We start from the raw sequence: 22,139 nt of genomic DNA, 5'->3' as shown, positions 1-22,139 counted from the left end.
CAGCTGCCAAGCAATACCAATTGATCCACAGACTAGAATTACTGAGATGTTCAGCCCACAAGCTTACTGTTTCTGTTCCCCCATTTAATGGTTGTTAAATATTTTTTTAGGGAACTCCAGGTAGAAAACAACGTATCAAATGCACAATTCTTATGCTAGAAATGCTTGCATTTCACAAAGTTTGATGCCATTAGGAATTGTCCATGTAAGATGATCATGTCCATGATCATGATATGAGCTTAGCTGTCTTTTCGAATTTAAGTCTCACAGGGCAAAACCCTGGTTAGGATGAGTAACATGAGGAAAGGCACAGGGCAATTTGCTAAGTACATGATGTTGTACTGCTGGGAGAGAAAGAAGTATATTGTGGGCTCTGTGTTATCAGTGACCAAAGGTTACTTGAGTAACCCATTCCCCGAGGTTAGCAGATGAGCTTCAGATGAGCAAATAACACAAATCAATACTTGTTTCAACTGCCTATGAATCACAGAGTGAGATTCCCTGCAGATTTCAATGTTCTAATTCTACTTACTACTGAAAATGCTTTCTTAAGCCATGGATCTCATGACCTGAAAGGTCCATTATGAAATTTCTTGTTCCTGGCCAGGTAAGACTAGGACACTGAACGCAGAACCTGAATTCAGAAGTTTGCTCACCTGCGTAGTGGCTGAGTGGTGAAATTTCTGGGCAGGATACAAGTACACTAAAGAAGGAAGCTGGGCCGAGAGTGCCGAGGTTGAATTCAGGTTGAGGAGAGAGAGTGTTTTGTCTTGCGACTGAAAAGAGTACTCTCCGTGAGACAGGAATCAAAGGTTCCAAAGAGAGCAAATGGGGAGAAAGATGACTAGGTGTCTAAAGAAATGATAGCAGTCATCCCGTGGAAGCATTTGGAAGGCAAGTACCGTGTCACTTATTTTTCTTAAAACTGCCCGTCTCTGCACATGGAGGGAACATGCCTAACTAAGATAGAAGTTCTTTGACATATTAGATTTTTCCATTGTCTTCTGAAATGCCTGCTGTTTTTAGTAAGAGCTTACTAAGTACATGTTTAATTAATATTGTGTCATTATTAATGTTCTGTAGGCCAATTAGTTTTAACTTATTCAAATTTAAACAGGAGATATTAACTGGGTACGTGTGTGCAAAGATAGCTTTTTGAGAAATACTATGTTTATAAATCACCTCGAGAAGCCTTTAAGTTTCTGAATTCCCACCCCTTTAATTAAATGATTCAGTGAGGAATTTTGCTTCCTGGCTTCTTTACAGCCCCAAATTTCTCAGAACAGTTTTTCTGTAGGTAAATGTAGCAGTTCTGTGGGTGCTAACCTACTGCTCTTTCCATGTCGACGAAAATAACATGGTGATAACTGTTGTAGCCCAGTAGGAAGCATGAGAATCTCCTGGAGATCTTGGTAAAATACAGATATATAAAAACACCCTAGAGATGATTAGTTATTAGGTCTAGGGTGGAGCTCAAAAATCTCATTCCTAAGAAGTGCTCAGATAGTTCTGATGCAGATGTGTTTCAGTAGACTATTGCCACAATGATATCGCATCACAAACCACTCAGATCTCAGTGGCAGACAACAATAAGCATCAATACTTCTCACTCACACATCCACGGGTAAGCTGGAGTACTTTTTATGTAGGCTCCAAGCTGTTGGTTGGCTCCAGATCTGCTGCACGTGTCTCTCATCCTCACTGAACCAGCATCTTACCTGAGGCAGGCTCTTCTCATGGAGAAAAGCAGAAGTATGAGATGGCAAGCACCTGCCAAGCCTCTGCTCACATCTTGTCCCCTTATGTCCTATTGGCCAAAGGAAGTAACCAAAGCAGAAGTCAAGGGAGGAGAAGGATACTTTTTCATGGAATCCTGGTGGAAGAAGTAAATATTTGATGAATGAAAATTTAATTGATTACAAGGTCATACAAAAATTCTGTACATTGAAAAGCACTGGAATCTCTGGAACCATCCAGGAAAGGTGAATGCAAGGCCAACTGTTTGTTTAGTAGGTGATTCAACAAACATTTATGAGTGACAACCAAGTGCCAGCCAGAGAGGTAATTAGTTATTGTGTATCCGTAAGGAGTCTAGTCCAGAGACAGATAAGTACACAGGTAATTACAAGGCAATGTGCCAATTACCATATAAGAGAATTGACAAGATTTATTTTTTAAAAAAATCTAAAACCAACCTGAAAAGCAAAATGTAATATTCTCTATGAGCCAGCAATTGTAAAGTATCCTTAAAATATGGGAAACACATAGAATCGGATTGTAAGATGAAAGTGAGTCCCAAAGCACTCTCTGGAGAAGACTGCTGCAAGTAAAGGAAGCGGCTCCTGGAACGTTCCAGGCTCACAGGTTGTAGAAACAAGGGGAAGAGAAGCCCCAGGTTCCAATAGCTTAGCAACCAGCAAAAGTCTCAGGGACGGTGTTGATTGGCCCAGAGGGAGGCACACCATTCCAGTGATATTAGTTGGCCCAGTATAGATCAGAGTCCTACTCCTGAAGGGAGAAGGGGAACTTATTAGCCTCATGAAAAAACAGTATGGGAGGTGGTTTCCCAAGAGAATATCAAAGTACTGACAAAAGAAATATGTCCTCCATGCTGGAACACTATATGGCTGAAATAGAGAGGTTTATTTATGAATGAATGGAGAGCACACATGTAGGGATGAAGGTGTGAAAGGCCATGGACCATTTAAGAAACTTCAAATAGTTTGGTATGATCAGAGTGCTTGGCACAAAAGGAATGGCAGAATATGAGTCTGAAAAGTTGGCAGGAGTCCATTCATATTTGGTGCCAGGGAATTGGATTACTCACTGGGGCACAGAGACGTTAGACAAGTGAAAGCCATGAGAGTTTGCATTTTAGAAAGGTTACTAGTGCAGCCATTTGAAGGATAGAATGGAGGAAAGCAGATGGAGAACTAAATAGCAGCCCCAAAAATCTGTTGTCAGTCAGAGACCAGGTGAGAAAAGATGAATCCTGAAATAAGGGAGGGGCAGTAGAGATAAGGAGCAGATGATGGTTTTTGAGAGATGGGCAGGCCTTATGGACCTATGGAATGTGAGGTGGGTGGGGAGTGTGGGAGAAGGAGGGCTAAGATGACTCCCAGGTGTCTGGATAGGCCACCACAGGGATGATGGTGCCATTCACCAAGAGAGGAGAAATGTGAAAAGAAGTTTCTGGGTGAATGATATAAGCCCTTTTTTTTTTTTTTTTTTTGATAAGCATTGGTTTATTCCTAGTTTCTCATTTGTTTCTTTTTTTCTGTATTTTTAAAACTTTTAAATTTTATATTGGAGTATAGTTGATTAACAATGTTGTGTTAGTTTCAGGTGTACAGAAAAGTGATTCAGTTATACATACACATGTATCTATTCTTTTTTCAAATTCTTTTCCCATTTAGGTTGTTACAGAACATTGAGCAGAGTTCCCTATGATTTACGGTAGGTCCTTGTTGGCCATCTGCTCTAAATATAGTAGTGTGTATATGAATAAGCCCATCTTTAGACACCCTGATTTCGAGGGTACCGTGGAGCATGCAGGTAAAGATAGCCCACAGAAAACCTGGGGTCTGGACCGAAGTCTCACTTTTCTTCTGCCCAGGGAGAGCGTTCCATATTTCATTAAACATTTCTAAAAGGAACCAGTCCTCATACAACAGAGTGTTTAGTGCTTACTAACTTAACAAAGGAGGGACAGCCCAGCAGACATGGTTTTGTCCCAGGGTCTAGGATTTCAACTCACCCAGCTCTCTCTAATAAATGTTACCCTCTTGCTTCATTAACCAGAATAACATTAGTTATGAAATTTGTTACAAGGAAAGAGACTGAAATACGTACCCCTGGAGAGTTAGAAATATTAAGGTACACAGAAAGGTGTTTGGAGACATAGGCTGCCTTCAATTTAAAGGGCTTATCTGGCCAAGGGTTGCTGGGGGAGAGACAAAGGAACTCACAGGCCCTGAGTTGAGGTTCCCCTCTGGCCGGAACCTCAGCTCTCTCGGCTCTGAAATCCAGAGCATCTATTTCTCTCACTGGCTTGTGCAACCTTCTTCTTCATCTGTTTCAAGGCTCAGAGTTGGCCGTAGTGATAAATAGTAAGAATTGGGACTAATGGCCATAAACATTGATGGAAAATGACGTTCTAATTCCCTGGGGAACTCAATTCTGCATCTGCTTCAGTTCAGGAAGCAAAGGAGTACAAAAGAGGCTCTCACCCCAGATTCTTTTTCCCCACTCTGAAAAGGTGAAGCCTGGGTTGAGGAGAACTTTCCTCTCCCACGACAAAAGCTGAAAACTTAAACCCACCTTGTGCCTAACCACCAGTCTTTCTGGAAAACGTTCCCCTCTTTGTCTCTTTGTATTTCCCAGCTATTGGAACTGGAGTGCTCAAAGAAGTACCTGACCTTGTTTGTCAGATGAGAAACAGAAAATGCTGACCCTGAATTCTTTGATTTTCTCCCGCTGCTAACCTAGCAGTACTGCATAATCTCAGACACTTCAGCAGCCTAGGCAGGCTGGGGGTATAGAATAATGAGTGCATATAGCTCCTTGACCAGAGCCTTCTCTTCCCTCTGGAGGGACGGAGGCCTTTAGCAAGGAGTAAGCACAAAAGGGAGTGATATGCAGGCGTGGCCAGGATAAAGGCCAGTTTCAGCCAATACTGTTTGACTTGCTAGTTACTGTTTCTACTCAGAATGGCTTTTCTGCTCTGTTGTGTTATCTTCCTGCCACTAATTTTGTCGGAGGAAGAAAGTGAGCCCACAAGGGCGGAGGCAGTATCTCATTCATTTCCAGAACTTAACACAGAACCTAGATTTAAAGAGGCAGAGATTGTGGGGAGGACATCTTTTGCAAATTTGAAAGCTTTTACTTTCAATTTGCAGAAGAGAAATACCGGTTTGAAGATGTTAAGAGACTGGTTGAAAACAGAAAGCTAATCACCAGCAGTGTCTCAACTGGGCACCTTTGTAGATAAGCAACAGAATACAACTCTGGCATATTTAACCAAGAATATCATTTATTAGAGGGATATAGAGAGGATGGAAATCTAGAAACCCAAGTCAGAAAAAACTCCCGTCCTAATAGGAGTTAGGACAGATACAAAGAGATCAGGGATTTCTCAACCATCTCACTTAGGAGTCAGTTTATGCCAACATTATTTACCATCTTTGCCATCACTCTGCTTAAGATGGTCCATGTCCTAACAGAAAGTTTTGTTATAAAGCAGAAACTAACACACCATTGTAAAGCAATTATACTCCAATAAAGATGTTAAAAAAAACAAAAAGGAAGTTTTGGATTGGCCAAGCTCACTTCCACATGTCCACCACTTGGAGAGGGGTGGGCAAGACACTATCTCCAAGACTTAGAGTCCCATCAAGTCAACATACAGTGGGGAAAGGAAATTTCCCCCAAAGAAAACGGGGTGTTGTTAGAAAGAGAGAACGGGTGCTGAGTGGCTACCAAATTTAAATGTCCACCAGGTCATGAACATTTGAGACCAAAGTTTGCATTCTTTCTTTCCCTAGACCAGCATGGTATAAGCAGAGGTTCTCAACCAGTGGTGATTCTATCCTACTAACCCCAGAGACATTTGACAATGTCTAAAGACTTTTTTGTTTGTTGGGAAGAAGTGTTATTGGAATTTAGTGGACAGCAGCCAGAGATGCTGTTGATAATCCCGCAGTGCACAGGACAGCCCTCCACAAAAAGGAAGTACCCAGCCCACAGTGTCAGCAGTGCCACGTTGGAGAAACTCTGGTATAAGCAAAGACAGGGAACTGAGATAATACACTGCGTGTTTAAGAAAATTCAATCATTTAATTTGGTGAGAGTATGGATTACATATAGAAAAGTTGGAGGTGGGGGGAAACTTAAAAACAGAAAGTTTCAGACCAGATTTTGTGGGGTCTCAAATCACAGGCTAAGTTGTCTAGACTATGTTTAATAGGACTGGGTGCTTTGTAGCCCCAAATTATATCTTAATTGCCTGGGCCTGGCAGATGTCTCTATTTACTGTGGAGTTTATCTCTAGGAGACATTTGGAGCACAGGACTGAATGCCATGAGACTGTCAATGACAAGACCCCATCGGTGTGCCCTTGTCCTGGGCAAACTCTCAGGGTCCGTCCCAAGAGTTTTGCTTCTCTGTGCTTCTTGCATCTCTCCAGTATATGATTTTGGAAAGGTCATTGCTTCTTAGTGTAGATGTTCCTGCTAAGAGATTAACACTATTTTATCAACATTCTTTCAAGTAATGTAGCTACCAAATGATCTTTATTCTTTCAGAACAAGCTGTTTTTAAAATAAACATATTCCACTGGTTCCCATTTTTTTTCACACCTCTGAAATCAGGATGTACTTACAATCAATAGTATGTCCCACTTTAATCAGTAGCACTTTTTTCTTTGGGATATATACCATTATGGAGCTTAAAAGCAATGGCACTTTAAATTCAACGAAATATAATATATTTATTTTCCTCTCATTTGTCACTGGTTAAATTTTATTCATACACATTTTAAAGGACTGGTTGTTGGGAGTGTATGGGGGTATTAGGGTCGAACTCTGGCAGAATGCTAAGAAATATACAGAATATTATGATGGAACTGGCCCTTCTCTGTCATCATTATTTTATAATTAGAAATACGGCTCTTATGTTGAACAGAAGAGGTTTTGTAACATGCAGCCATCTCCCCAGTGGGAACATCCAGGGCCTGCCCCCAGTGAAATGTTTCATCTGTGTTTCAAAGCCTTTAAAGAGTATGTGAAAGAAACGTTCATTCAGGTCAAATTGCATTGGCATATGCTTTGGGGCTGTTCTTATTTTATACAGACTTCCTTGGTCCATCATTAGATAATTGTATTTGTACAAAGGAAATGGAGTAAAATTTCCTTCTGCATCCTTTCTCTGTTTCTCATCTTTATCCTCTAAGAGGTCTTCCGCCATTCCTTTGTCATCCCCATACATCAGGAAGATGAATATGTAATGACATCCACCCTCCTGCAATGTTATCAGCCTAAAAAGCAAAGGCTTGAAATAAGACTAAAGAAGAACTGGAAATGGCTTAAGCAACTGTGAATTTCCAGGAAATATTTATGAGCTGATTTAAATACTAATGAGCTGGTAATCTGACAGCAGCAGCAAGAAGACGAAGATACAGGAGCGCAAAGTCTCAGCTGAGCCGTGGGCTGTCTCCTATCTACAAAAGCTGTATAGTAGAATGGCCACATTTTAAGCCTCATGCTAAACAGACATTTCTAAATCCTGTTAAGTGAGAAATTGACATTTTCCCACTAATTTCAATTTTTTATTTCTGCCATCCTACTTACCAGTGAATTTGAATCCCATCTTTAAAAAGGTATCTGGGGCCTGAATGTAAATATCACTTCATCTAAACCTTTTATCTCAGTGACTACTATATTAGGAAAGACGCTTTCGATTTCCTTTTCTGTCCACTTGAAGAATCTGCCAAATAGCCTCTCCTTGCATGTTCCGATGCAGCAGCGTGAACGACGTCTCCAGAGTGTAGTAAGAGGTAATTTATCCAAAAATGTCTCCTGTCCCAGCCTGACTGCAGAAAATACTTCACTTGCCTATGGGTTAGAAAAGATAAAAACACTTGCTATTATAATAAAGTAAATTTAACTTCCAAAGAGCTTTTTACATATATTGCCTTGGGCCTGACAATCTGCTGACTTGATCCAAAATAAACAACTGGCTCTTGCATTTCTAAATCATAATTCAAAGTTCCACACACAGAATTGCTGTTACGGCTCATTCAGTGGGGATTTGGGGGTGGGGGATAGAGGGTGCAGGGGGCATTTTTCCTAACATGAAGATGCTAAGGCAAGGAGAAAAATAGGAGGGGCATACCAGAGAGTCTCTGGAAAACGAGTCATCTTTAGAATTGGGGGGCTGTAAATCCCAAAAGTTAGACAGCAGAGAATCGGGCCACATCATCTAGAAACCTTGCACACGTTGTGCTGCCCCAGGGACATGGTGGCTAGAGGGCCTGGGACTAGAACAACATCAGTGAGATACTCACCTCAGGTGCAAAAATTAAGGCAGCACAAAAAAAAACCCTCAATAATCAAGAAAAATACTATTTTTATGCAATATTTTTAAAACTCAAAATTAATGCAAAAATAAATAATGAACAAAAGAGCACAATTTTAAATAAAAACAGGATTCAACAATGCCATGCTAAGCCATGTTGGAGCCTGAGGCAAAAGGAATAAGATACACCCCTATATAAATGGTTTAATGTTTTTTCAAATTTTTTTTCAGAAATTGATTGTGACTATATTACCGATAATTTGCTCTATTAAATACAGGAAAGTGAAATTATAAAAAATTCTGCTTGGAGTATAAATCGCATGTTTAAACTTAAAATAATGTTGTGAATTTTTATACACCTGCTTGAACGTTCTGGTCAGAACTCTGCTGTGGCAGCGCTGCACAGAGCTGGCCCAGGAGACATGTTAAATACGTTAATATGCGAGGCTGAGTAACCAACCTGAAGACAATGTTAAGAACTCTTGTCAAAGGTGCTTTGTATTTGTGTGACTGGATTTCACGATATGTGCAACACTTGTGGACCACTGTATTAGGATGCTACAATTAACAGACAACGCACTGCTGATTACTTGACAATGAAGAAAATTTATTTTCATCTAACAGGAAGTCCAAAGGAAGAATGGCTGCAAAGTGGTGAATTCAATAGCTCAGTGACACCAACCAGGATTCAGGTTCTTTTCATCGTTCTGCTCTGCCAAAAATAGCAGTCGGCTTTACCTTTGGCTGGCTCGTCTCACACATAGGAAGTGGCTGTCTTAGTTCCTAGAGCCCCATGTAAATCTGACAATGCCTTACAAAATGGAAGAAGTACTGTTTTTTCCCTTTTTGGTCTCATTTTAAGACAGAAGAAAACTTTCTTAGAGGCCTTCCTGCAGAACTTTCCCACATCTCATTGGCCAGAAAGAGGTCACAGCCACCATTGAGACCAGTCCCTGAGAAGAGGAATGGCAGGCTTATGTTAAGGAAGATTTACCCTAAGTCACGTCATGGAGGGCTAGTCACCCAAGCAAAGTTAGGGTTCTGTAACAAGGAAAATGGAGGAGATAGCTATCAACTGGGCAGCCAGCAGTGTCTGCTACAAATACCAATTATGAGTGGTCAGACATTGGGTAGAAAATACATCACAAAACTTTGTATCAGGCAAATCATTCATCATTACAGGAAATGACCATGATGTCATGTAAGACAAACTGCAGAAATCTTCAATGAATCTACATAGTTAGATCCATACCTCCTAGCTAGCAGCAGGAGAAATTCCAAGTAGATCATAGAATTAAATGTGAAGACTTCACTACTATTAAATGAACACATTGGAGAACTCTATTATAATCTTGGAGTAGGAGAAGGCTTTCTAATTATGACTTAAAATCAAGAAGCTGTAAAGGGAGGAAAAAAAATTCAGCACGGAATGAAAACACCAGAAATAAAGCCAAAAGATAACTGATTAACTGAGGGGTGGGGATTGTAACTCATATCTTAGACAACAAACTAATCTCCCTATTGCATCAGAGCTCCTAGAAATCAATAAGGAAAAAAAGTCATCAACATATAGAATAACATAGAATGATAGGCAAAGGAGGTAAACATCCAATTCACTAGGAAAAAACCCCCAAAATGTCCCTTAAACATATGAAAAGTTGTTCATCTTATTGATATTAGGAAAAATGAAAATAAAAACTATCCTGAGATGCCATTTTTCAGTTATCTGATCAGCAAAAGTGTGGTAACACTCTACTGACAAGGTTGTAGGAAAAGAAAGAGCCTGGGAGAGTAAAAATTGGCATAACTCCTATGCAGGACAATTTGACAGTATTTGTTAAACACCTCTACCGTTTAATCCAACAATTATGTTTCTGAGAATATATCTATGGATCCTACAGATTACACATTCTACAGATCTGTTTGTTTACCTGCAAAAAGATTTCTCAGGGCTAATATTTAACTGGAACACATAAAGCCCAACTGGCTTTATGGAACAAATAAAGCCCAACTGGTTAATTCATGGCCAGTATCTATCCTAAAAGGTTGATGTCCTGGATGTACTGAAATTTGAAATTTTAAAATATTATCCCTTTGGGTACGAAGAAGTCTATTATTTTGTAGAAAAGTACTGGAGACAATCCAAACAGCCAACAAAAGTGGACTAATTAAGTTTTGGTGACCCATACAATGGAATATTATGCACCTGCACCAAAGAATGAATGCATATCTGTAGGTAGTGATATGGAAAGTTCTCCCAAACCTGAAGTTAAAAAAAAAAAAGCAAGGTGCTGATCAGTATGTATAATACTCCAACTTTTGTATGAAAAAGAAAAAAATAGCTATCATAATATATCAAAAAGATGCATAGTTATATTTGCTTATAAAAATATAAAGAAACTCTGAAGGAAACACTAGAAAAATAACAGTGGTTACCTGTATTGAGGGGATGGCAAACTGGGAGGATGAAAGACAAGGATAAGAGGAAAATTTTTCACTAAAAATCATTTATTTTTCTTTTGATTTTGAACTATGTTAATATATTTATTCAAAAGTTCAAATAAAATTTATTAAAAATCTGTAATTGTTTTACTGTTGCCTACAGTTCCAGTTCCAAATCTTTAACTTGGGATTCAAGACAAATCATAAATTCGCTCGAATCAACGTTTCCATGGCAAATTCCTACCAATTTCTCCTCACCTCTACCCTCAACCCCTGCCATCCACATATACACAAAACTGCCTTTCCTGGATCCTCTCCCTAAAGATAATCACTGTTAACAGTTTTCACTTCAGAAAAAAATATAATATGCATATGCCTACATTTATATTAGCCACATAACATTTTTGGAAAATTTTACACCTGTGATCATGTTTTTATTTATTACATGTTTTAAAGATTTTTCTGTATCATGAATTTTTTTTCCATTTATTTATCTATTTTGTAACCTTTATGTATCGATACATATGGCTTTTTTTAATGGTTAGATAACATTACATCACATGGATACATCATAACTTAGTTATTTTCCTTGCACATTTAGATTGTTTCAATTATATTTGTTTGTACAAGCTATGCTGCAATAAATATCTTGGCATATTTTTGCCATAATATCAAAGTATAATTGTTAGGCAAGTGTTATGTGCATTTAAAAGTTTGATTGATAGTGTCAAGTTGCCTTCACAAAGGTTATATCAGGGTTATATCAAAGATTATGCTTTCAAAATATGAAAATACTCCTTCTTTCCTCACTCTCTCACCAATATTATTTTGAAACTTCTAAAAGTTGCCTGATAAGCAAAAAGTATTCTTTTTATGCTTAATTAGCATTTCCTTAATTATGAGAATGAGCATGTTTTTATATGTATATAGGAATTTGTATTCCTTTTTCTGTGAACTGTCTATTCTACTTTCATGGAGTCAAATGAAGCCATTTCTTCTCTTATGACTCCAGGATTTAGAGCTTTGTTTAGAAAGACTTCTCCACTTCCACATCTCTCTCTCACACACACATAGAAATTCTCCTATATTTTCTTTAGTCTCTCATATATCTTTAAATGTTTAGATCTTTAATCCATCCAGACTTGACACGAGTGAGAGAGAGGTAGTATATCCTAAAATGAAACATTGTAACTTAATTTCTTTCCAAATGTCCCAATACAACCTCCTGTACAATCTATACCTTCATTGATTTTAATTACAATATTTATTATATACTCAATTCCCATAGGCATTAGGTCTTGTCTATTCTGTTCTATTAATCTGAATATCTCTTCTCACCTAATACCACAACATTTAAGTTACTGTAGCTTTATAGCATGTTTTTCATCTGATAAGGCTGGTCCCCACCACATAAGTCTTTCCTTTTTTTTTTCCCCAAAAGAGTCTCAGCTATTTCAGCACATTTAATCTTCCAGATGAACTTACAGGTTAATTTGAGGGAAATAATATTTTTATAATATTGAGTCTTTCTGACTGTAAGTCCAGTGCTCAAAATGTCACATGAAATCATGAGATAATTACTTAGCGCATCTGAGACCAGATGCTTGTGGACATTTCTGACCAGATTAGTTGTGTGAGTCATATGAATCTATGGCATAATTGTGCAATTCTCCTCTTTCTTGTGTAGACCCATGAGAATGACACGGGTATCAGGAAAACCAGGCCCAGAGCAAAAAAATAAACAGTCCCTGCATATCCTTCAGGAATTTTTTAATAGAAAAAGTAATCATTCACATCCTGTCTACAGTGAGAGTGGAGCTCCAGTCACAGTCAATTCTGCTGCTCATGTGTGCTGGAGGCTGCGTGCATCTTGGGTATAGAATTCCTGGCTTGTGGCCATAACCAATACAAGAATAAATGCCATTTAATTCCCCCCAGCTGTTCCTGGGGCCCTCCGTGGGTGGGTCTGCTGAGGGGTGTTTCATTCGATTCACAGGAAAAAACGTGCCCCTCAGTTGCTTTCACAGAGCCAGATTTACTAAGACTTTCCATACACACTACTGTGGGGGGAGGCCATGAAGACTGCTCACAGCACTGACCGACCAGCCCAAGGTGTTCTGCAGGGGCTCTGACGGTTTGCTGCAATGCTCTAAACTTGCACTTCATTTCACACTGAAAAACCAGTGCTTTGTGTTCAGTGTAAGATCTTCCCAATGTGTGAGGTTAAGGAGACATCTTTACCTATCTAAATAAATGAAGCATTGGACATGATTAAATAGAAATTACACTTTACATAGTATTAAAGGTGACATCCATCTATGTAAATTAGTGTAACAGAAGAGAATGTAATGTTCCTAATCCAAAAATATAGATCTTCTTTGCTTGACATAGGCTACTAAGTTGATATTTTGTAGTTGTGTGTTTAGGTGCCACTAAAGTAATTTTAGTTTCTGCAAAGAGTAGTCATTTCCCAATTCATATCAGATAGTTCCAGTGCTGTAGTTCAAAAAGATACTTCTTCCCTTGAAAAACAAAGGCAAGGGACCCCGTATGGTTTGCTCTTTTGTTGTTTTATTTTGTTTTGATACATCTCAAGACTATGATAGAAGGTTTAGGAATTGTGCACCATGTTCAAGGTTATACCAAGAGAGGCTAATGGGGCCAAAACCATGTGACATAGTAGGGTTGGAGGTTCTTTGGGGCTGAAATATGGCTGAATGAGCTTCGAACAGCCCCAAACCAAGGGTTCCCTCCATTTTTGCCTCTGGTAGGCAGAAACTATATGCGGACTAGACGGACAGAGAAAGAATCCTTAATGAGAACACACTTAATACAAGGTACATATTTAATCATAGTTAATCTGCACCAGACCCTGCTTTGATAACTAAGCCTCACTATTTAGGTTAGCTGTATGCATTTTAACTCATTCAACAAACTCAGTTCCAACATGGGAGATCCGTAGGCTAGCCAACCCATGTTTTAGGAAAGGAAACGTATTCACTGAGCGCCTACTGTGTTTCAGACCTTTGTTAAATAAGACTGCTGTTCACAGTTCCTAGCCCACCATATTAGCTTTTCAGTATTTCAAATTTTTATTGTTACATATTTTTAAGTATTCAATTAAGAAATACATTGCATAGTCTATAATACTTAGAGAAAAGAAAGTTGGAAATTTCCCCAAAGGAGACGTTTTAAATACAAAAAAGAATATCTTCTGAGATCTACATGCTGCAATCGAAAGGGTTTTAGAATGTTTCTCAAGCCCTACAGTGCAGCACGTCATAAGAGGGGATCTTCCTTCCAAGGGACATATTTCAAATAGCAAATAACAAGGTGCGGTGCTGGGGAGAGACTGGCTTGGATATGGTTGACTCGGATGTGGTTGATTGAGTGCTGCTCACCATGCATTCAATCTCATTCTCTGTGCTTCTCCACAGCAGAGGCTGGAAAACTGAAATCTACATTTTCCAGACTCTCCTGATGCCAGAGTTCTAGATGCCTCGTGGGCTCTGGTGACTGGATGCACTTTGATTTGATTTGAAGTTTGGGAGTGAGACTGAGAGCCTCTTCCTGTGACTTTCTGCTGACAAACAAGGTCTCAGTGTGTCAAGAAGCAGGTGGTGGCTGGACTCAGACTTCGAATTTCTGGACTCCAGCTTTAAGGGGCTGGAGAGGAAGTTGTGTTCACTATGGCAGTGCTTCCTGGTCGCTAGAGCCCCACTACAGCAGTGTGTTCTTAAACGCAGTATTGCAGTGGTTGCCGCTGATCCCTGCTCCTCCAGCCCTTCCAATGGTTTTAGAATTATCTAACGCCCTGTATAAAATTTGTTTCTACTTCAAATACCCAGAGTTTTCTGTTTCCTTCACTAAACCCTGACTGATGCAGGAACTCCTTAAAAGTGTCCCGAGGTCTTCTGAATTTAAATTTATACCCCTAGTAATGAAGTATCAGCAAGAAGGACATAAATAAGAGTTCAGTATATTTAAATCACTTACTTATAAGCAGTCTAGTTCTAGAACAATGAGAAGGTGTAACAAAGTACCTTCCTTTTATTGTGCATTTACAGTCATTACTCCATTTAATCCTTACAGAAACTCCATTTTACAGAAGAAAAACCAAAGGTTTAGAGACCTTAAGAAACTTTTGTTCCGCAACGTTGTGGTATACAGAATAATGTCCTGCAACCCTCCCCCAAAGGTATCCACCTCCTAATCCCTAGAACCTGTGAGTATATCACCTTACACGGCAAAAGAGCTTTGTAGATGTGATTAAGTTATGGATATTGAGATAGGGAGATGAGCCTGACTCATCCAGATGGGTTCAAGGTAATCACAGGAGCCTTGGTAAGAGAGAGGCAGGACGGCCAAAGGGGGAGAAGGAGACGGGATAACCAAAGAGAGAGACCTGAAGGTGTCATGCTGCTGGCTTTAAAGATGGAGGATGGAGCCATGAGCCGAATGCAGGAGGCCTCCAGAGGTTGGGAAAACAGGGAAACAGATTCCGCCCTGGAGTCTCCAAAAGGAATGCAGCCCTGCTGACCCACTTTAGATTTCTGACCTCTAGCACTGTAAGAGAATAAATTCTCTGGTTTTAAGCCGCTAAGTTGGCGGTAATTTGTTACAGCAGCAACAGGAAACTAGTACAAACATTTAATAAATAATTATTGAGATCCTATCATTCAGTGCTGGGGTGGTTGTAACAAAACTAAGTACCTGTACTAATATTCCAGCTTGCATTCTTGCCTGGAGTTTAGCGGAAGCAGGACCCAAGCCCAGGCCTGTCCATCTTGCGAGCCAGTGCTCTTAACACTGTACTCTGCCACCCTCACCATACCAAGTTCAAAGCAGGTGCCCAAGCCTGTGCCCTCTTTTAGTCTAAAGGGATCTCATGAGTTTTATTCCTAATTGGATTTTGATAAGTTGACACAAAACATCTTTTCTCATTTGTAGGGACCCGGATGATTCTCTTCCTTCTGAGAGGGCCACTGTGGTATTTTCTGCAAAGAAGGTTTCCCCTCCCCCCACCAAGTACATTTCTAGACCTCTGTTTCTCAAGTCTTTTTCTGCATAGGGGGTGCTTGTTAAAATGTCCAGCTTTTAGAGTTCTAATTCCATACATCTGTGTGGAGCCTGAGGATGTGCACTTTTACAGTGAAGGTGATTCTGAGGCACATCAGGGACCTCACCTGTGAAATACTGTTTTCTGTAAAATTATAGAAGAGCCTTACTTTCTGAATCCTTAGAGACATGGCTTCCAACATTCCAATCGCCTTAGTTCTTCTAGCAGGGTTTCCAGCTGACATTCTTTTCTTGATAACACATGTTTTGCAATGGCATTGGAAAATAACGGAATCCCTCACTGACTAATAATATGGGTGGTATTGTTTTGTTTCTTTGTGGTACAGTAATGCTACTAGAGTTCTCTCTCTTTTTGATATTATTATAATATTATTAATATTTAATATTACTACTACTAAAAAGTCATGTTGAAATAGTCAGTGCATTTCAACATTCTCAGACATACTCCAGTAGGATTGGATTTTTTTTAATGCCATTTAAATTCAGTTGCAGATTGTTTCACTGAAATTGCCACTTACTGGTCTGTGGTTTAAAAATTCCTTCTAAGTGAGAGCTCAGAAGCCAACTTCACTTCACTGAAAACTACAGATTATACTGGCTTCCTTTCGATATTTACAATATTTCACTGAACCAGAGAATTTTATTGCTGCAACTAGCACCAGTTATCCAACCCGGCCCCACCATTTTGCAAATGAGGTTTAAAGGAGGGAAGTGACTTGCCTAAAGTTATACAAGTAGTTAAGGGACAGAAGTGAGATTAGCAACTGCTTTCCTGATTCCTGGTCTATTCAGAAGCTCAGTCACTATAATTTTATTTCTAAATCCTCTTATGGTACATTGATTACTTCCAGTGTAACTTAATTTTTTATAGTGGATAATCTGGAGAAGATAAATTTAAAATGCTCATATTTTTGTTTTGCTATTATTTTCTTTGAAGAGATAAATTCAAGACCTCTTCCACGTGGACCCCAATGTCTTTTTCCCCTAGGTATTCATTATTTAAAATAGGATCATTAAGGACTTAGAAAATTTTTTGTGGATCTCTACTGTTAGCTTTGTCTTGATAACTCTCCCATTCAAATAAAAACAATGTCTAGGGAGTCTGAGTGAGGCCTGGAGCACACCAACCTCACTCCGTTTAATGCACCATTAAGCCCGTCATATCCAGCCCTACCCCCCAAATCCTCTCTGCCTTAGCAACAATGAAATGGGTTTCATACAATTGACTCAAGTGAAGTTCTTTGAACAGTTGTCAGGGTGGGAAACTCAACACCCCAGAAGAGTGATAACAGAGGTGGTAGCATAACAGCTGGGGGCATTGTACTGCCAGCCACAAGCTGAAATAATGTGGGCCTAACTCTCAAGTTACCATTACTCTGATTTGGATCCAGGAGCAAAAAGCCTAGAACAGTGAATACCTGATTCAGTGTGAAACTCAGAGATACCCAATCCCCGGTCTCATCAGTATAACAAATTGACCCCTGAAGTCTTCCTATTTGCTAATTCTTCTGGCCTAAATGCCTTCCCTGCCGCCCCACCCACCCACCCCCACCCCCCGCCAGTGGAAAAGCAAGGGGAAGACAGTGCTGACAGGCAGGGCATTGGATTATACCCAGCAACTGGCTATCAAATGGTAGAGGGAGCCCTCTTTCTATCAAAAGAGGAAGAAGAGAGGTGGGGAGGGGCACAGGGCACAGGGCAGCTACTACTGCTCCGACCTTACCTCTGTCCTGTTGAAGTCACGTTTCTAAAACAGCCATGCAGGACTTCCTGTCTCAGCTCCGACATGTAAAAAGCCATACTCAGAGATTATCTTGACATGAAGCAGAGCAGGAAATTGAAGTGGGACAGGGAGTTCTCGTTGTGTCTCTTGGCAGCAGGGCTGACAACAGTCAGAGGTGGAGGTAGTAATTTTGTGGGAGAGGCTTAAGATAAGTGTTGTGTGTTTTCACGTGTCTTTTACAGATTTTCAGTTCGGGCATGAGAAACATTGGGTTGGCGCTTCCATTTATTGTTGTCTTGAATTCCAGCCCATCTGGGACAAAGTAGTCTTGTTTGGTTACATCCCACTGGAAAATTAGTTCAATGTCTTTTTCTTCCTCCAGGACACAGATTTTCTTTGTAACAATTCATTCATTCACTTGTTTATTCTTTCAACAAACAATTATTTCTATGTATGATACTTGCTAGGTTCTTGGGATATAGGGGTGATTATAGCTGCCTTCATAAAGCTTAAGGTCTTGTGAGGGAAGCATACAATCAAATAAGTCATGACAATAAAGTGTACTAAGGGTTACAGTAAGGGACGTGAAGGGATGAGTAGCTGAAACAACAATCTTGCCTACGTCCTCATCTAAAAACTGGGCATGATAAAAAGAATATCTACCTTTGGGGCAGGCATGAGAACCAGATGAGATGATGTGGTTAAAGTCTCTGTTAAATGGAATGACTCTTAGTTATACTTCCTAGTCACATCCTCTGTTGAAATCATTTAAATGCTGCCAAGAAAGATTTGTAACAACACTTCTCTTGTTTTAAGAGCCCAGGCTCTGTTTCCATAAGATACAAGAAGCTAGCCTGGCGTCATCCACCAAGTGCTAAACAAAGACTTATACCAGCCTCCGTGGATGAGTTACTCCCCGTGAAATCCCTACCCCACTAGGTGTCCATGTTCCAGAGCAGACTGCATGGACAAAGGCAGGAGCCAGCCAAGTGCAAGGCACAGAAGGATGATGTTCTTCAGGTCTGAGTTCACCATGGACCTGCCCGACCCACCTCTACTCTCCTGGCTTCCTGCCTTTCACTCAACACTTCTCACAGTTGTATTCATCTATTTATGGGATCATGTTGATCCATCTCTCTCTTCCCTGGTAGATGGTGTGCTCTACTAGGACAGAGCCCAGGGCTCTTTTGCTTCCCACTGTATATGCCCCAGCCTCTAGCCCTAGAAGAGTGAATAGTGCTGCTTGATAGATAGTGCCTGAATGAATGACAGAATGCATGGTACTTACTTTGACTTATTCCTTTAGGAAAGTATCACTTTCTATCTGAACGTTGGTTTCCACTTGACATTTCTCGATAATGAAATCCCTACAAGACTCTTCCTGGAAGATGCTACAGGCAGGATGAGGCAATGACCCAAAGTGAAAGCTCAGGTTGAAAGGGGTCAGGACAGTCACCCAGGGTGCCTTTCAAGTGCCTACAGCAGGAAATTCTAGAAAGAGTCTCACAGCCACCTCCAGCTGGGAAACATTTCCAGAAACGAGGGAAACACATCCTTTTGAAAACAAGGTATTTAATGCCCTTTCGTGTTTGGAGAGGAGCTGGGCTCAGCACCCTGCTGTGAGGAGATTTCTTCCTCAGGGGGTCTTGCCTGAGCTCCCAGTGTGTCCTGCAAGGAAATAGTAAACATACACCCTCAGCTTCTGGTGTCTATTTTTATGCCCTGGTTGTGTGTAGGGGGAAAGGAGAATACGTTTTGAGTATGTGTGTTTTTCCCCCTGGTGCCTGGTGACTCCCACGAAGGCTGTAAATCCCAAAATCCAAACACAAGAAGCCTATGTCAGGAGGCAATGACCCACCACTTTGGACTCCATTCAACATCTACATGAAGAATGTCCTTGGCAAAGAGCAGTTACAGCATAATAGTGGTAAAAATAACAATCATTCTCTCAATTTTCAACTAAATATAACTCCTAATGGCTAAAGTTCTATAAACTAATCAATTTTTTTTTGTCCCAACCAACAGTTTGAAAATAAATGTTACCTCGGATATACAAATTCGTTATTACCTATGACATAAGATATTACGGATTGCTGTATAATTCGTTGTTTTACATCATTATCTTAGAATTTCGAGTGTTCTAAGCTTTCCTATATAGAGTGAAGGGAGACTAGAAGAAATAGGATTTACTGTATGCATTGCAAAAGATAATGCCAGAGTCTATAGTTAATTTAAAGAGAGAATGAATTTAATAAACAATGGAGAATATTGGAGCCTTGAGTTCAGGTAAACCTTCTGGAGGTAAACCAAATGCTGAAGGGAAATTGAGGTTAGCTAACTGGCTCCCATGTGTTTTTGCAAAGCTCAGGGAGTGACAGCAGCATCACTGACAAATGAGTGCTTCAATAGACAGTTGCCCGATGAGAACCTGTTACTAAAGAGGAAGTGAAGTGATTTAGGAGGCACACTGCAGGGAAAGGGGCACTGAACCAGGAGAAATAAAGTTAAAATTAGAGCAGATTGGGGAGAGTTGAAAGGCAAAAGATCATACCGATTATGGTTCCCTTTCTAAGCTCCTCTAATGAAAACTGAAGATGACTATCATGTCTGCAAGATTTATTCATTCAAGAATATCAGAATCAACTCTACCTTTCCCCTGACACGGGCAATGTATTAAACCTCTGCCCTACACATTTCAACCAGGAGATAGACTAGGCTAGGTCCCCTATTATACCATTTTGAGCCTCAAGATGTTTTCCTTCGTAGCACTAAATAGGGGCTGTCATGTGAAATCTACATATGTGGTTATTTGACGGTCACTTTCCCCCATTAAACTACAAGTTCCTCAATGACAAAATTTTTTTTTAAATTTTTTTGCTAACCATTGGTTCCTAGTGTCTGGCACATTGCCTAACACATCGAAGACATCTATTAACTGAATGAATGAACAAATGAATGAATAAAACCTACTTTTCCTTCCCCTTTTCTCTTTTTCATCTTCCTTTCCTACTTAGTGTTTCCTGTTTTTCTTCTATTTCATTTCATTTCATTTTCAGATCAAAATCAAAATTCACATCAACTCTTCCACACATTGGGTTCTTTTGGTCAACAGCCCTGCATAAAGCTAGGAGTAGCCTCTTTTGTCTCCAGACTACTCATGTGTCTATCCCACAGAACAAAGATCAGGAACCTTAGAGAGCCCTAAACCAGCAGTCCCCGAGAAAGGTGAAGAACGTGGTGGCTCCAATTACAGACGCTGGCACAGAATACTTGGGTTTCAGTTGTACTTGGATAACTTACTGAATGCGTGATCCTCCTTGAGTTGCTTAGCCTTTCCAAGTTCTAGTTTCTACAACTGTGAACTGAGGATGGTAATAAAACCAACCACTTCCAAGGGTTATTTTAATGATAAAATGACTTACTATTAACAAACTTAAGACAAACTTAAGACTGCTCTGGTGCTGGAGAGCACTATAAGGTATCACCTATTATTATCTCTGTGACCTCAAAGCCTAAATGTGGACGTTGTTATATATTTTTGCAACTTGTCCAAAATTTGCCCCCCCAAAGTGGACAAAGGAACTAAATGTTAGACCTTTGTCCCCTGCTGCCTGTCACTGCTCATTGGCAGTCTCCTTGCCCAGCTACCCAGACTGCAGGAATGTCTGCTCTGGATTGGGGGGGCCGGAGCTGTTGTCCTGGCGGCTGTAGTAGAAGGGGGAAGAACCCTGTCAAAATCAGAGCCCAATAGCCAATTGTTTTTCCAGGGCAGAGGTTTCTTTGTTTCCACTCTTGCCTTTAGGCAACTGTGGTGAAGGTATTCCCTTGGCTCTCCAGAGAGGCAGTCTGTGCCTAGGAACACAGCCTCATCCCAAGGGCTCCCCTCTCTTATAGCCACCTTTCCCAAACACCAGCAGGATCGTGTGATTGAATTCCTGTGTCACTGGGGGAAAGGAATGCTTTATAACTTTACTTCAAGCATCCGAATCTTTCTCTCCAAATCTGGAGAGATTAAGGTTTTTGTGACATGCAGCTCAGCAGGCAGAAATGGTCGGGGCCTTGGCAGGGGGGAGGGGTAAGAAGCTGCCCAGAGCAGCTAGGGGCCAGAGTCACTGCACCCACCAGCCACTGCGTGGAAGAGGGCTTTTCTGAGAGAAACAGGAAAGAGTGGATGAACTATCATTTCTGCATTTTACCCTCCAGACAACCGAAGAAATCAGGATGACCAGCAGAGTCCTCTGCTGGGGGAAAGCAGCTCTTTGCAGTCCAGTTTAGAGGGTTGCAGTGGGGAGGAAAATGGAGTCACCCTAGATGTACTTCTCTTTCTCCAGGATGTGGGAAGGAGTGGGAAAGAGGCAGCACTCCAGCACGGCTCCCAGTGGACGGCCCCTGAGACTTGAAACTGTTCGGATGGATGGGACCAGCGGTGTACACAAAGCCACACTGCAGCTTTCTAATCAAAGGTCTGTGAGATGGGAACTGAGTTGTCAGGGACCCTAGGGGGTGCTTAGAAACCACAAACCAGAAGTGCTGGGGGCTGGTGAATGAGCTGAGATGGCCTGCTTGCAAAATTGCACAGGGAAGAGAAAGCTCACGTTTGGGAGCTGTTCCAAAGGGCCTGTGCCTGGAAAGCGGGTAACCTGAAGCTGTGTGTCCAGGCTCACAAACCCCAGTGCAGAGAAGCCTTGAGGATCATTCTTGTGTATGCTGTGTGGAATCAATGTACACAATTATACAACCTCCCTTTTCACAATCGAGCCACAAGGCAGGAACTCTATGTTTTCTTAAGGTTGACTCAAAATTTCCACTTTGTGGGAAATGA

The 22,139-nt window shown here is 40.6% G+C and overlaps 1 long non-coding RNA gene across 1 annotated transcript in view; it reads left to right on the top strand.

Annotated features, from left to right (window-relative positions):
* Window positions 1-21,747, top strand: part of LOC307183172 — a 36,656-nt gene extending 14,909 nt beyond the window's left edge. Inside the window, exon 3 of the long non-coding RNA XR_013827392.1 lies at window positions 21,649-21,747. This is a non-coding gene — a long non-coding RNA (uncharacterized lncRNA). The remainder of the gene's footprint in view (window positions 1-21,648) is intronic.
* Window positions 21,748-22,139: the final 392 nt, after the last annotated feature.

This window comes from Stenella coeruleoalba (genome assembly GCF_951394435.1).
Source record: "Stenella coeruleoalba genome assembly, chromosome: 3".
NCBI classification, from domain to species: domain Eukaryota; kingdom Metazoa; phylum Chordata; class Mammalia; order Artiodactyla; family Delphinidae; genus Stenella; species Stenella coeruleoalba.
This window is presented reverse-complemented; position numbering and strand designations above follow the sequence as displayed.